Below are 16560 nucleotides of genomic sequence, written 5' to 3'. Positions count from 1 at the left end.
TCTCAGTGGCTGTGACAACTCACAAAAGCAAAACTAGCGATTGCGGGGAGACAGGCAGATGCACCAGCAATTTTAACCCAAGCATTGCTGATTTGCTACTATTGTAAAAGGAGAATATACAATTATAATAGATACGTTTCACGTTCTCAGTCACAGGTGGACTTTAGATTCAATTTTTCATCTAATTGTAAAATAATTGTAGACTGATTGCAGTAGTCTGTAGACTACATAGAAGATATTACTCATATTTAGTATAACATTCCTTTCTCTTCGTGCCAAGGGTTAATAAAATGCCATCTTATTTCCTTCTAGATGCTTGCATGCTCACCACACCTGCTCGCGCAAAATATAAATAGCCGCGGGTAATAAATGGTGTCTGCCAGCATCTTGCAGTGCTCAGGTGTAACTATCTGAGTATTTTGGCACCTGCTCCCTGCCTTAATCAAGGGAGCTGAGAAAGGGGGTAGGATAACAATGTCAGAGTGATTAATCCCTTCATTGCCAAAATGACAGCAAAACAAAGACCAAGACTCCACCAAGAAACGTTGGCAATAGCAGTGTCTGCGATCATTGCCCCAATTACCAGTTGCAGAAAAAATATTCTTGTAACAAAGTGGTGTTTACATCCCTGTTCTTTCAGCTCTTTCAGCTTAATTCTAATAAATGAATTGCTTACAAAATAAATGTAAATTTAGAAAAAACTGGAATAATAATAAATTAGTCATTTGAAACTCCACGGTTACATCTGCATTACTAAGTTTTATTGTACTGATTAGATCACTTAGCCACACCAGTAGGAATAAGTTTTCTGTATGATAAATATATTGGGGAAAATGTATCATGCGGTTTACAGTTTTTTAACCCCTTAGTGACGGGGCCAATTTTTAAACTTCTGACCAATGTCACTTTATGTGGTGATAACTCTGGAAGCTTCAACAAATCCCAGTGATTTTGAGATTGTTTTTTCGTGGCACATTATAATTTATGATAATGGTAAATTTAGGTTGACATGTTTTGTGTTTATTTATAAAAAATATCAGAAACTTGACAAAAAATGTAAAAAATGGCTGTCATTAAGGGGTTAATGTAAAAATAACTATTCTGTATTTTAGACACTTTTTTGGCTCATCCAACCAGAGGTAAGGCAAAGATGGCTAACAATGTAGTCAGGGGCATAACTAGAGTCCTATGGGCCCTAGTGCAAAACTTGGGCCCCAACCTGCATGTTTCTCTGATGACTAGGCCCTTGTAGCATTCCAGAATCAGTGAAGACATACAGCTGTGGCAAAAATAAAGAGACCACTTCCAAATGTTCAGTTTGTCTGATTTTTTTCTTTATAGGCATATTTTTGAGTAAAATGTAAATTGTTCTCTTAGTCTATAAACTTCGGACAACGTCTCCAAATTTCCAAGCAATACATTTTGTATTTTTTTTCCGACAAAGAAAAATGGTCAAAATTTAAAAAAAAAAACCTAGTGCTTTCAGACATCAAATAATGCAAAGAAAACAAGTTCATAATCATTTAGAAACAACAGTACTAATGATTTAACTCAGGAAGAGTTCAGAAATCAATATTTTGTGAAATAACCATGATTTTTAAAAACAGCTTGCCACCAGTCTTTCACACTGCTTCTGGCCCAAAAATGTAAGCAGTTCTTCTTTGTTTGATGGCTTGTGACTATCCATCTTCCTCTTGATTACATTCCAGAGGTTTTCAATGGGGTTCAGGTCTGGCGAGTGGGTAGTCCATGAAAGGGTTTTGATGTGGAGGTCTCTTAATTTTTGCCAGAGCTGTATGTGTTTGCTCTCTTATGTCTTCCTTCCTGTGTGTCCCTTTCTTGTATAATGTCCTCCATCCTGGACCATTTCCTAGTAAAATGTCCCCCATCCTGAGCCCTTTACAGTACTAATGTCCCTCATTCTGGTACAATATCTCCATCCTGGGCCCCTTCCTGGTGTAATTTCTCCTTTTCCTGGCATAATATCCTCATTCCTAGGCCCCTTTCAGCAATATATTTCCCCCATCCTGATATAAAGTCCCCCATCCTGGGCCTCTTCTAAAAATATATGTCCCCCATCTTGGTATAGTGCCTGCCATTCTTGACCTCTTCCAGTAATATACTTCCAAGACTAATGTCTCACATCCTGAGCCCATTCCAGTAATATGTCCTCCCTTTCTGGGGTAATGCCCCCTCATCCTGGGCTTCTTCCAGTAATAATGTCCCTGCTCTGTGTCTCTTCTCCAACAAATATTAAAAAAACTGATTCTACTCACCTTCTGCTCACGTGACGTGCAATGTCCTCTTCCAAATCCATCACAGAAGCCGATTGCTGACTTCAGCGTGCAAGCGAAGGGTAGTCCGTGACGTCACTGCCATGAGACGCCAGTGTCTTGCACGCAGCATCAGATGTCGGCCTTTGATTGTCTTGCACCATGTATTGCAGTGCAGGGTCCCAGCGAGTCTCTGTGCCACAATATATTTCAGCTGAATGTGACTACTTCTGATGAAGCTTTTGCTAAAAGCAATATGTTTGGGGTTATTTCCCACACCCCTGATCCTTGTGGGTTTATGCCTATTATAGATTCATGTGGTGGATTGGAGCAATCATTGCGCATTTAAGGTAACTTTATTTACAGGAATAACTCTGTGGATGCATTTATTTTCATCCTTGAAGTACTATCTGCATCCTTATATTCACATATCTTTCTCTTGTGGCATTCCTTTCCATTGCCTGTCTCCCGCTTTCTTTGATTGTGACCACTATACCATGCATCCCTCTACTTCCTCTATTTCTATTATGTGTCTATAACCTTGTGAGTTGTAACTATATTGTCAATATGGCTGCATTGTTTGCACCTGTCTAAGGCTATTTTCACACTTGCTTTTTTTTGCAGCGCGTTTTTCCCGCAAAAAAACGCATTGAAAAAACGCATACAAACGCATACAAATGCTGCGCTTTTTTCAAGCATTTTTATGAGCATGCATGAAAAAAAGCAGCGTTTTTATGCGTTTGTATGGGTTTTTAGTGCGTTTTTACCGCGTTTGCGTTTTTTTCCAACATTAGGTGGCCCCTCACGCTAACCCAAACCATGACTTTACTAACCCTGACCCTGACCCTGACCCTAACCCTTAACCAGACCATACTAACCCTAACCCTAACCCTGACCCTAACCCTTAACCAAACCATACTAACCCTAACCCTAACCCTAGCTAACCCTAACCCTAAACCCCCTTAACTAACCCTAACTCTAACCCAAACCCCTAAATTCCATTGTCCAACTAATGGTAAAAAAAAACGCATGCGCAAAAAAACGCATACATAAGCATGCCAATGCGCACATATGCGCACCCATAGACTTATAATGGGTGTCTTGCTGTAAAAAAAACGCATTGCGTGCGCATGCGTTTTTTTGAGGCAAGTCGGACGCCCAAAAAATGCAACAGGATGCGTTTTGTGCGCCCGAGCGCATACCGCAAAAAACCGCATGCGCGGAAAAACGCATACAAACGCATGTGTATGCGCACATAAGCGCATCCCATGCAAAGTATAGGGAAAAAAAACGCATGCGTTTTTTGGCGCTAAAATCCCGCGGGAAAAAACGCAAGTGTGAAACCAGCCTAACAAACAGGTTGCTATCCTTCCTTTTGGATAGGTATCAACTTCAGGGACTCAGGTGGTCTTTTAGACTGTTTTGCGTTCTTACATTATGTTCTCAGCTAGGTCTATGATTATGGTCAGTGGCATAACTAGAGTCCTATGGGCCCTAGTGCAAACCTTGGACTTGGGCCCCAACCTACCCCTGACCCTTACTGTGGCCGTGACAACTGGTAAATCCCAGTTTTTGAGTCCGCGTATTTGGATTCCAGGGCAGACGGAAATTTTATCCCTCAGGCTGTAGTGGAACGGTTCCAAATCCCAGTTCATCCACTCCAAAACCCCCTGGCTATAACATCTGTCAATGGGAGAACTCTCAGGAGATGGGTCGTCTGGCTACTGAGCCGCTTGAGATCCGTATTGGGATGGTTCATACGGAGAGGATGGTCTTCTATGTTCTTTCCCACATGACTGACGTCGAGGTCTCAACCAGATCACAGTGAAAAATAAATACCCTATCCCACTGATTCCTGAGTTGTTTGACTGATTTAACAGGTGCCAGGATTTTCACCAAATTAAATTTAAGAGGCGCCTACAATCTAATCCCCATTTACCGGGGAGATGAATAGAAGACGGCTTTCAACACCAAGGATGGACATTATGAATAACGAGTGATGCCCTTCGGTCTCAGAAGTGCACCAACAGTTTTTCAAGAATTTGTCAACGACATCTTCCGGGACCTGTTTTATTCCTGTGCTGTCGTGTATCTGGACTATATTTTGGTATTTTCCTCAGATTTGGCCTCCCACAGACGAGCAGTTCGCAAGTTCTTCAGCATCTTAGAGAGAATCGCCTCCACGCCATGTATGAGAAATGCTTTTTTGAACAGTCCTCTCTCCTCTTCCTGGGTTACATTATCTCGGACACCGGTCTCAGGATGGATCCTGAGTAAACCTCTTCCATCCTTAAATGGCCGCTGCCCATGGGAGTCAAAGAAATAGAGCGATTCCTTGGCTTTGCTAATTATTATCGGCAATTCATTCCTCATTTTTCCACACTGACTGCTCCCATCTCTGCTATGACCCGAAAGGGGGCCAATCCAAAGAACTGGTCATCCGAGGCTGAAGAGGCCTTCCACTTTCTTAAAGGATCCTTCTCCACCACACTCGTTCTGCATCACCCAGAGTTGCACAAGCAGTGCTTCTTAGAGGTGGACGCATCCTCGTTAGGGGCTGGAGTTGTGCTCACTCTGAAGTCCTCCTCGGGTCACCGTGTGTCCTGTGGATTCTTCTCTAAGGCCTTCTTTGTTACTGAGAATAACTACTCCATCGGGGACCAGGAGTTACTCGCCATTAAGATGGCTTTGGAGTAGTGGCAATACCTGCTGAAGGGCACAGTCTGTCCAGTGGTCATCTACACAGATCATAAGAACCTGGCGTATCTCCAGCCTGCCCAGAGACTTAATCCATGCCAAGATGGATGGTCTTTGCTTTTTTGCCTGGTTTAACTTTCTTTTACATTTCAGGTCTGGTGACAAGAATGTCAGAGGCGATGCCATCTCTCACTCTTTTCTGTCTGAGGAACAAAAGGAGGATCCACAATTTATCATTGAACTGTCCAACATGGTCATTGTCGCTCCAGTCACTCTGTCTGACCCTGGTGGTTGAATCCGAGAAGGAGCGAGTTTTGTCTTGGGGCCACCCGTCCAAGGTGGCTGGTCACGCGGGACAAAGGAAGACTCTACAGTTGATTTCTCTCCACTACTGGTAGCCATCCATGAGGAGAGAGATGCTTACATCGACTTGCTACCGGTTTTCTCCTGTCGCTACCCATATCATCTGGTCCATGGCAGCACATAGCTATGGATTTCATTACGGATTGGCATTATGTATATATTGCTTCCTTTCCACTGGGGAGATGCCTGTGCAGCCTTCCAGTTTTGCAGTCTAAGTTGTGTAAGGTTGCATACCAGTCCCTACTGTACTCTGGTGCAAAACCTGCCTGCTTCACTCTGGTGCAAGTTCTGCCTGTTGCAATCTGGTGCAAATCCTGCCTGCTGCAATCTGGTGCAGATCCTGCCTGCTGCACTCTGATACAAACACTGCCTGCTGCACTCTGATACAAACTCTTTCTGCAGCACTGTGCTGCGAACTCTGTCTGCTGCACTCTGGTGCGAACTCTGTCTGTTGCATTCTAATACAAGCTCTGCTAGCTGCTCCCTCCAGTCTGTCCTCTGAGTCCAACTGCTGTGCATCTGTTGGTCTGTCTTGGAGTGGCACCTGGCATTCATCAGGAGCCAAGTTTAACCTCATCATCAGAGGCTCCAGTAACAGGCAGGTGTTCGCTTATTCACGCCCCTCCAGGCTCTCCACGGTCCGTGGCACAGTGGTTCCACAAACCACATTTGTGACATGATGTCACGTGTTTGGAAGCTTCTGTTTTTTTGGCAACATCTGAGTTAATTAGAGACACACCTGTAGATGTATTTTAATGCACACCTGAAACATACTGCTTATTTGTGTAGCATCATGGGAAAGTCTCAAGAAATCTGCCAAAATATCAGACAGAGAATTGTGAACTTGCACAAGTCTGGCTCATCCTTGGGTATAATTTCAAGATACTTGAAGGTGCCTCTTTAATCTGTACAAACAATTATACACAAGTACAAACAAGATGGAAACGTCCAGCCATCATACCCCTCATTAAGGAGGCGTGTTCTGTGTTCCAGTGATGAACGTGTCTTGGTCCGACATGTACGTATCAACTCAAGGACAAAAGCAAAAGACCTTGTGAAGATGATGGCGGAAGCTGGTAAGATTGTGTCAATATCCACACTGAAACGAGTACATGAGTGGAAATGCCACTCTGCCAGGAAGAAGCTATTACTTCAAAAGAAACATAAAAAATACAGATTAATATTTGCAAATTCACACAGGTACAGAGATCTTAATTTTTGAAAGCATGTCTTGTGCTCTGATGAAATGAAAATTGAACTTTTTGGACATAATGAGTTATGACCATCGTTATGTTTGCCAGAAAAAGGGATAAACGGAAGCCTGAGAACACCATCCCAATTGTGAAACATAGGGGTGGCAGCATGATGTTGTGGGGTTGATTTGCTGCAGGTGTGATTGGTACACTTCACAAAATAGATGGCAGCATGAGAAAAGAAGATTATGTGTCAATAGTGAAGTAACATCTCAAGACATCAGCCAGGAAGTTAAAGCTTGGGTGGAAATGGGTCTTCCAAACAGACAATGACCCGAAGCACACTGCCAAAATGGTAAAAAAGTGGCTTAAGGATAAGAAAGCCAATGTTTTAGAGTGGCCATCACAAGGCCCTGATCCCAATCCTATTGAAAATTTATGGGCAAAGCTGAAAAGGCAAGAGCGAGCAAGGTGACCTAGAAACCTGGATCAGTTACATCAGTTTTGTCAGGAGGAATGGGCCCAAATTCCAACTAACTATTATGTAAAACTTGTGGAAGAATATCCCACACGTTTGACCCAAGGCATTCAGTTTAAGGCCAATGGCACCAAATTCTAGTGAAATGTATATAAACTTTTGACTTTGCAGTAAGTATTAAAAATGCCTTAAACATTCTCTCTCTCTTCTAGCATTTGGCAAATATTAATAGTTATGGTAATCCTAAATGACCTAAAGCGGGAAAGGTTTATTATCTTTTTATATAGTGTATGTACACTTCTCGTTTCAATTGTAGATAGAATAGATAGATAGACGATAGATAGATAGGTAGATTGATACAGGGGCGGCATAACACCAGTGCAGCTGCATCGGGGCCCGGAGATGGAGGGCGACTGAAATCTGGCCTGTTTCTCCAGCCCCCAGGCTTCAGGGGGGCCAATGGCCAGATTGCCCTCATGTCCAGTGGGAAGTGATCCCTGCAGTTCCGCTGCCTACAGGAGAAAATGTCAGTGGAGATGCAGAGATCGGCCCTTTGCCTCCTGCCCGTCACTTTCTGTCTGACACAGGCTCACTCGGCTGGATGATGTAAGCATTCAGAGCGCATCTGTGTCAGAGAGAGAGAGCTGCTGGTGATGATTCTGCGACGGAACTTGCAGAGAAGTGAGTGGTGCTGTTTTTTTTAATAATACATTGGGGGGAGGTGGAGAAAACAATGATGGAGGTAGTGGTGAGGGCAATGATAGGGGTGGTGGGAGATAACAATGATGGGTGTGGTGGAGAGGGCAATGATGGAGGTATTAGAGAAGGCAATGGAGGGCAATGCTTGTGGTGGAGAAGAGGGCAATGATGGATGTGATGGAGAGGGCAAAGATAGGGGTGGTGGGAGAAAGCAATGATGGAGGTGGTGGAGAAGGCAATGATGGAGATAATGGAGATGGCAAAGATAGGATTGGTGGAGAGGGCAATGATTGTAGTGGGGAAGAGGACATTGATGAAGGTGAGGGAGAGGACAATGATGGAGGTGGTGTAGAGGGCAATAATGGGGGTAACATAGTAACATTAGTAACATAGTAACCTAGTTATTAAGGTTGAGGGAAGACTTTAAGTCCATCTAGTTTAACCCATATCCTATCCCAACCTGCCCTAACATGGTGATCCAGAGGAAGGCAAAAAAAAAAACATGTGGCAAACAGTAAGCTTCACATTGGGGAAAAAAAATTCCTTCTTGACTCCACATATGGCAATCAGACTGGCTCCCTGGATCAACGTAAAATATTAGTAGGGAACCACTCATTACAACATCACACGGCAGAGAGTTTCATAGTCTCACTGCTCTAACAGTAAAGAATCTGCATCTGTGATTATGCTTAAACCTTCTTTCCTCCAGACGTAAAGGATGCCCCCTTGTCTCCGTCACAGGTCTAAGAGTAAAAAAATCATTAGAAAGGTCTTTGTATTGTCCCCGCATACATTTATACATTGTAATAAGATCACCCCTTAGCCCTCGATTTTACAAACTAAATAACCCCAAGTGTAATAACCTGTCTTGGTATTGCAGAACCCCCAGTTCCCTAATTACTAGAGTTGAGCGACTTTTGGTTTTTTAGGGTCGCGTTTCGTTTCGTGAAACCCGACTTTTCCAAAAGTCGGGTCGAGCAAGATCGTCCGATTATAGGGAAAAGTCGGGGTCGTCCCGAAACACGAAACCCAATGTAAGTCAATGGGGAATAAAAGTCGGCAGTGAGAGGAGGACAGGAAACACACCTACAGTGCCCATTTGAATGCCAAAAGCATCAATTCTTCTTACTTAAGCTGGTCAACCTTAATTAACTTCATAATACAAGTTACGCACTGAAAAATGGGGGTTATTTGGCTGAAGTTGTGGGGGGGGTAGGGCTGGCTCCAGGTTTTCATGTGCCCTGGGCGAAAGAGCGCCCCTTTAACACATACCACAACTCATCATGCTCCGATACGGCAGAGAAATAGCGGTATAGTACAATGAAAAATACTTCACTTTTACATCTCATGACGAGGCCCATCTATTTCTCCATACAGAATCATTGGTCCCATATAATGTTTGAAACAGTATATGATGAGCTCCACATAATGCTACAGTATATGTTGGTCCCCATGGATGAAGCTCCACTGTCTTATGGGCCCAAATAATGCTCCAAACATAATGGGCCCCATTTCTAATGCTCTAGTGTATAATGGGCCCTGTAAATGCTGCTCCAGTGTCTGATGTCCACCTTTGGAATGTTCCAGTGTATGGTGGGCACCATCTATCATTCTCCAGAGTATAGTGCTCCCCAAAAATTGCTGTCCCAACATTGAAAACAATCAAATAAGTCTCCTCGCTAGGGAATCCCTGTACTTGTCTGGACTCCTCGCGTCCCCATCTTCCATCTCACTGCACAGTATTTCAACTTTGCAAGTGCTGTGATCCTGAGCAAGCAGGGGGGGGCCCACTCGTTGGCGACGGCACTGGCACAGGGCCCCTGATAGTACGGTGGTGTGTCTGATGGCGGGTGGGCCGAACCTGCACTTTCATCTGCAGCTTCCTCTTTGTCACCGTGTAAGATGGAACTGTATATGGGAAGGGTAACCTGAGTTTCATCAGGGTCAGATTCAGGCCGTGTAGCATGCGAGAGGAATGTAGTGGTCTGGGTCAATGTACCAGCAGATTCATCGAGCAGTGGCTGGGCATCAGTGCACTTGTGTCGCCCCCAGGAGTACGGTCGCCACAGTGGCATTACCTTCTTCCTAGGGAGTGTGATGTCATGCTTGGGAGCAACGAAGGATCTCTCTAGCAGGTTAACTGATTGGGCGGCGTTATTCCCACGAGTCATGACCCTCCAAACAGCGTTCATGAAGGCAAAGTGTTTGTTTTACGTGGGCAGTATGGTTGCAAAGCTGAACCTTAAAGGAATGTCCAGAAGGGCACCACCAGGAGTGGAGTCTACGGTTAAATTCGACTCCACCTGGGAAACCTCAACCATGCCAGCTACAGAACAGATGCACACATTGCAAGCTTAATTCCGTTAACGAACGAGACTCCGTCATGCCCCGCGGTCCAAGTCCGGCTTACTAGAGGGACACGTGACGCTCTGGCACATGAGATTGGCCAATAACTGGTGTGTCATGCCATTACATGTCCGTGGCTGCATGTGCGCTACACTGAAAAGGCCAGCGTTTGTCGCTTACAGGTGCAGAAAACCCGCTGAACAACGTTAGTGATGGGGATCACTGATGACAATTATTACCCGCGAACAATGATTTCCCAGTAAGTGCAGGTCAACTGCAGTTCCGGAATTAGGCCTAACCGTCATTCCTGAAAAAATGAAAAACTTACGTGTGCAAACCACAGGTGCTGTAGCTTGCTTAAAAGCTCGCCAGCCGTTCTCACGCCCAGTATGGATTGCACGTGATTGCACAAAGGTTAGAAAGGGTACCGTAACCCCGGATAACATGTATGGATAGCGGACACATTCAAAATATATGTCTATACATCAGGAGGCAGGCTCAGACGATGTTAGGCCCAGTATGGATTGCACGTGATTGCACAAAGGTTAGAAAGGGTACCGTATCCCTGGATAACATGTATGGATAGCGTACACATTCAAAATATATGTCTGTACATCAGGAGGCAGGCTCAGACGGTGTTAGGCCCAGTATGGATTGCACGTGATTGCACAAAGGTTAGAAAGGGTACCGTATCACCGGATAACATGTATGAATAGCGTACACATTCAAAATATATGTCTGTACATCAGGAGGCAGGCTCAGACGGTGTTAGGCCCAGTATGGATTGCACAAAGGTTAGAAAGGGTACCGTATCCCCGGATCACATGTATGGATAGCGTACACATTCAAAATATATGTCTGTACATCAGGAGGCAGGCTCAGACGGTGTTAGGCCCAGTATGGATTGCACGTGATTGCACAAAGGTTAGAAAGGGTACCGTATCCCTGGATAACATGTATGGATAGCGTACACATTCAAAATATATGTCTGTACATCAGGAGGCAGGCTCAGACGGTGTTAGGCCCAGTATGGATTGCACGTGATTGCACAAAGGTTAGAAAGGGTACCGTATCCCCGGATAACATGTATGAATAGCGTACACATTCAAAATATATGTCTGTACATCAGGAGGCAGGCTCAGACGGTGTTAGGCCCAGTATGGATTGCACGTGATTGCACAAAGGTTAGAAAGGATACTGTATCCCCGGATAACATGTATGGATAGCGTACACATTCAAAATATATGTCTGTACATCAGGAGGCAGGCTCAGACGGTGTTAGGCCCAGTATGGATTGCACGTGATTGCACAAAGGTTAGAAAGGGTACCGTATCCCCGGATAACATGTATGAATAGCGTACACATTCAAAATATATGTCTGTACATCAGGAGGCAGGCTCAGACGGTGTTAGGCCCAGTATGGATTGCACGTTATTGCACAAAGGTTAGAAAGGGTACTGTATCCCCGGATAACATGTATGGATAGCGTACACATTCAAAATATATGTCTGTACATCAGGAGGCAGGCTCAGACGGTGTTAGGCCCAGTATGGATTGCACGTGATTGCACAAAGGTTAGAAAGGGTACCGTATCCCCGGATAACATGTATGAATAGCGTACACATTCAAAATATATGTCTGTACATCAGGAGGCAGGCTCAGACGGTGTCAGGCACAGTATGGATTTGACGGCCCAGATTACACAGCGGAGGAGCAGGGAGAGGTAAAGATTGCAAATGCTGGGTCCCTGCCCAAGCAAGGGGGGCCCACTCGTGGGCGTCGGTACTGGCACTGGGCCCCTCATAGTACGGCGGTGTGTCTGACGGTGGGTGTGCACCACCACCGTCAGAGACACTTGATTGCACTATGAGGGACCCTGTGCCAGTGCCCGCGCCCAAGAGTCGGCCTACCCACCTGTCCAGGGCAACGGCACTTGCACGGTGTCGTGCGCTAGGTGGTGACCCCGGCCATGGGGGGGGAGGCAGCACAGTTAGGGAGTTTTAGAAAGTGGCATATGTTGATGTTGGACATTCAGCTGATGCAAAAGGCGAAATAGGTCAAGTCCCAGGAAGAGGTGGACCAAAGCAAGCCATTTTTATGTCACCCTATGTGTCATCAGGGGAAGGTGGGACAAAATCCTTGGAAACCCATGCATGGTTCATTTTAATGAAGGTTAGATCATCCACATTTTGGGTTGACAGACGGGTCCTTTTTTCTGTCAGGATTGATCCAGCTGCACTGAAGACTCTTTCCGATAGCACACTTGCAGCTGGGCAAGCGAGCTCCTGTAAGGCATATTGGGCCAATTCAGGCCAGGTGTCCAGTTTAGCGGCCCAATAGTCAAAGGGGAATGACCTGTGTGGGAGAACATCGATATGGGAGGAAAAGTAGTTTGTAACCATAGTTGACAACTGCTGTCTCCTGTCACTTTCCATCGATGCAGTATTACCAGTTGTGTGAGCGGTATTTGAAAAATCAGTCCACAACATTGTCATGAAACCCCTGTCTCCAACACCTCTTCTGCTGTGTGCACCACGAACACCTCTGCCAAGCTGCCCCCGGCCCGTACGGCTCGTGTGAGAACCATCACCGCTGCTGTGTGCTGGGAATGCCTCAAGCAACCGATTTACCAGAGTTGCTTGTTTATTAGCCAATATTAGGTCAAGGCTCTCCTGTGGCATGATGTTTTGTAATTTGCCTTTATAGCGTGGATCCAGGATGCTGGCCAACCAGTAGTCGTCATCGTTCATCATTTTGGCAATGCGTGGGTCCCTTTTTAGGATCTGCAAGGCATAATCTGACATGTGGGCCAATGTTCCCGGTGTCAGTGATGCACTGCGAGTGCTGGTTGGAGGAGCACTTTCTGGCAAATCCACATCCCTCCAGTCACGCACAAACCCTGTACCAGACCTTGCCACCCCAACATTTTCACTTGCCCCACGAGATGCATCCTCCTCCCCTAAGTAATTATCCCCATCATCCTCCTCCTCCTCCTCTTCTTCCTCCACCTCATCCAGGAGAGGTCCCTGAGCAGACAATGGCTGAATGTCATCAAGGATTCCCTCCTCCTCTTCCTCCTCATCAACATTGGCTGCAGACGCCTGCTCCTTAAGGTGCGTCAAAGTTTGCATGAGCAGACGCATAAGTGGGATGCTCATGCTTAGGATGGCGTCGTCTGCGCTTACCAGCCGTGTGCATTCCTCAAAACACTGAAGGACTTTACAGAGGTCTTTCAGCTTCGACCACTGCACACCTGTCAACTCCATGTCTGCTCTCAAAGTGCCTGTCCGTGTATCCTCCCACAAATGCATTATGGCCTGCCTCTGCTCGCACAGCCGCTCCACCATGTGCAGGGTGGAGTTCCACCTTGTGGCAATGTCGATAATGAGGCGGTGGTTGGGAAGGTGGAGCAATCGCTGCAGCTTCTGCATAGGAATGGAGTGTACAGGCGACCGGCGGATGTGCGCGCACAGTCTTCGCACCTTCTGGAGCAGGGCTGTTAACTCCGGATAATTTTTGAGGAAGCACTACACCACCAGGTTCAAGGTGTGAGCCAAGCAAGGTATGTGGCTGAGTTTTGAAAGGGCTATGGCTGCCACAAAATTACGGCCGTTATCACTAACTACCTTGCCTGCCTCAAGATGTACACTGCCCAGCCATGACTCAGTTTGTCGCTTCAAGTACTCGGCCAGCACCTCGGCGGTGTGTCTGTTGCCCAAACACATCATCTGCAACACAGCCTGCTGACGCTTTCCACTAGCTGCTCGATAGGGGGACACATCATGTGCAACAGTGGCAGCTGCAGATGGAGTGCTCGTACGACTGCCCTCTGTGGACGAGCTTTCGCTTCTGGAGGAGGAGGAGGGTGGAACGCCTACAGCCAACTGTTTCCTATACCGTGGGCTAGGCAGCACTGTCCCACCACCGCTGTCCCCTGTGGACCCTGCATCCACCACATTAACCCAGTGCGCAGTGATGGACATGTAACGGCCCTGGCCATGCTGACTGGACCATGCATCAGTTGTGAGGTGCACCTTTCCGCTCACTGACTGCTTGAGTGCATGGACAATGCGGTCTTTCACATGATGGTGGAGGGCTGGGATGGCTTTGCAAGAGAAGAAGTGGCGACTGGGTAGGTCATAGCGTGGTACTGCATAGGCCATGAGTTCGCGGAAAGCTGTGCTTTCCACCAACCGAAAGGGCATCATCTCAAACGAGATTAGTTTGGCAATGTGGGCGTTCAAACCCAGTGTACGCGGATGAGAGACTGAGTACTTTCTTGACCTACTCATAGTGTCTGGGAGGGTGAGCTGGACTTGAGAGCTGCATATGGTGGAAGTAGCAGTGGACAGGGCGGACTGAGAGAGGGTTGATGATGGTGATGGAGTTGGTGTTCTTTCTGATGGCCTAGAATCAGTCTTTCATTGATATAACAGTGGGATTCCCTGACTGCTGTGGCCTTGCAACGACACCTCAACATTTGCTGCTGTGCTAACCGGTGGTCTTACAGTGGGGGAAACAATGTAGCGTTGCTGACTACCTTCGCTGTGATCAGTTGCACATGTGGCACTTGAGGTTTGGTGTTGTGTCCACGCTTGCAAGTGCATGCTGGTTAAATGTCTAAGCATGCAACTGGTATTCAAATTTTTCAGATTTTTCCCTCGGCTAAAGGTCTTTGCGCACTTCTTACAGATAACCTTGGCCTGATCATGAGGATTTTGGTCAAAAAAGTGCCACACTGCACTCTTCCTACTTTGGAAGACAGTTTGCGGCCTAGCACGCTGTGATCTTTTGACCCTCTGGACAAGCTGTCCAGCAACTCTTTTGATGTTTGTAACCTGTCTTTGCAGTGCTCCGGGCCTGCCAGATAACAGCTGTTGCGATGTCGATGTCTGCTGTGGATGCTCCTCATCTGAGCTATTGGAAGCAGCACCCTCTTCCCCCAATGGATGCCAATCTGGGTCAACAACTGGGTCATCCATCACCTCCTCTTCTATGTCATGTGCACCTTCCTCTGTGTCACCGTGTATGGTGGTATAGTGTGCGGGAAGGGGCACCTGAGTCTCATCAGGGTCAGAATCTGGCTCTGTACACTGCGAGGACAATGTAGTGCTCTCAGTGAATGTACCAGCAGAATCATCCATCAGCGGCTGTGCATCAGTGCACTCCATGTCAGATTCATCTTGGCCTGGGTAATTCACCATTTGACTTGATAATCCAGGCATGGTATATGAAAACAGCTCCATGGAGTAATCAGTAGTATGGCCTGCGTCATCCTTCAATCTTGGTTGGGGTGAAGGACACAAGGAAAGGTGTGGTTCATGAACATGAGCCTCCAATGACGACTCAGTGCTTTTACTTTTTACAACTGAAGAAGAGGAGGCGATAGAGCTGGAGGCTGAGTGAGCAATGTAAGACAAAACTTTTTCCTGATGCTCTGGCTTTAAAAGCGGTTTGCCAACTCCTAGAAAACTAAGCGTTCGAGGCCTTATGTAGCCAGACGATGACGCAGGCTCAACACCTCCTGCATTCGGTCCTATTTTGCTCTTGCCACTACCATCAGATCCACCACCAACACCATCATTACCAGCTGCCAACCCCCGCCCAATTCCATGGCCTCTTCCACCAGCCTTCCTCATTTTTGGTAGAAATGTAGACAAAATCCCACAAACTATATAGTAATGTAAAACAAGGTACAAGGTGTCTATAGGACAGGGGAGATTTTGAATTTCTGAAGACACTTGTGGACACTGGTGGACACTTTTGGATTGTGTAAGGCCCACTTATATCTGAGCGCTATGTCACAGGCTCGATGGCACAGCTGTGACCAAAGTGACTAGAGGATAAAGGAGATTTTGAATTTCTGCACACACTTGTGGACACTGGACACTTTTGGATTGTGTGAGGCCCAATGAATATCTGAGCGCTATGTGACAGGCTCGATGGCACAGCTGTGACCAAAGTGACTAGAGGATAAAGGAGATTTTGAATTTCTGCACACACTTGTGGACACTGGACACTTTTGGATTGTGTGAGGCCCAATGAATATCTGAGCGCTATGTGACAGGCTCGATGGCACAGCTGTGACAAAAGTGACGAGAGGATAAGGGAGATTTTGAATTTCTGCACACACTTGTGGACACTGGACACTTTTGGATTGTGTGAGGCCCAATGAATATCTGAGCACTATGTGACAGGCTCGATGGCACAGCTGTGACCAAAGTGACTAGAGGATAAAGGAGATTTTGAATTTCTGCACACACTTTTGGACACTGGACACTTTCGGATTGTGTGAGGCCCAATGAATATCTGAGCGCTATGTGACAGGCTCGATGGCACAGCTGTGACCAAAGTGACTAGAGGATAAAGGAGATTTTGAATTTCTGCACACACTTGTGGACACTGGACACTTTTGGATTGTGTGAGGCCCAATGAATATCTGAGCGCTATGTGACAGGCTCGATGGCACAGCTGTGACAAAAGTGACGAGAGGATAAGGGAGATTTTGAAT

The sequence above is a fragment of the Dendrobates tinctorius genome, unplaced genomic scaffold (genome assembly GCF_039654945.1).
Source record: "Dendrobates tinctorius isolate UK_male_01 unplaced genomic scaffold, ASM3965494v1 ptg000139l, whole genome shotgun sequence".
Lineage (NCBI taxonomy): Eukaryota > Metazoa > Chordata > Amphibia > Anura > Dendrobatidae > Dendrobates > Dendrobates tinctorius.
This window is presented reverse-complemented; position numbering follows the sequence as displayed.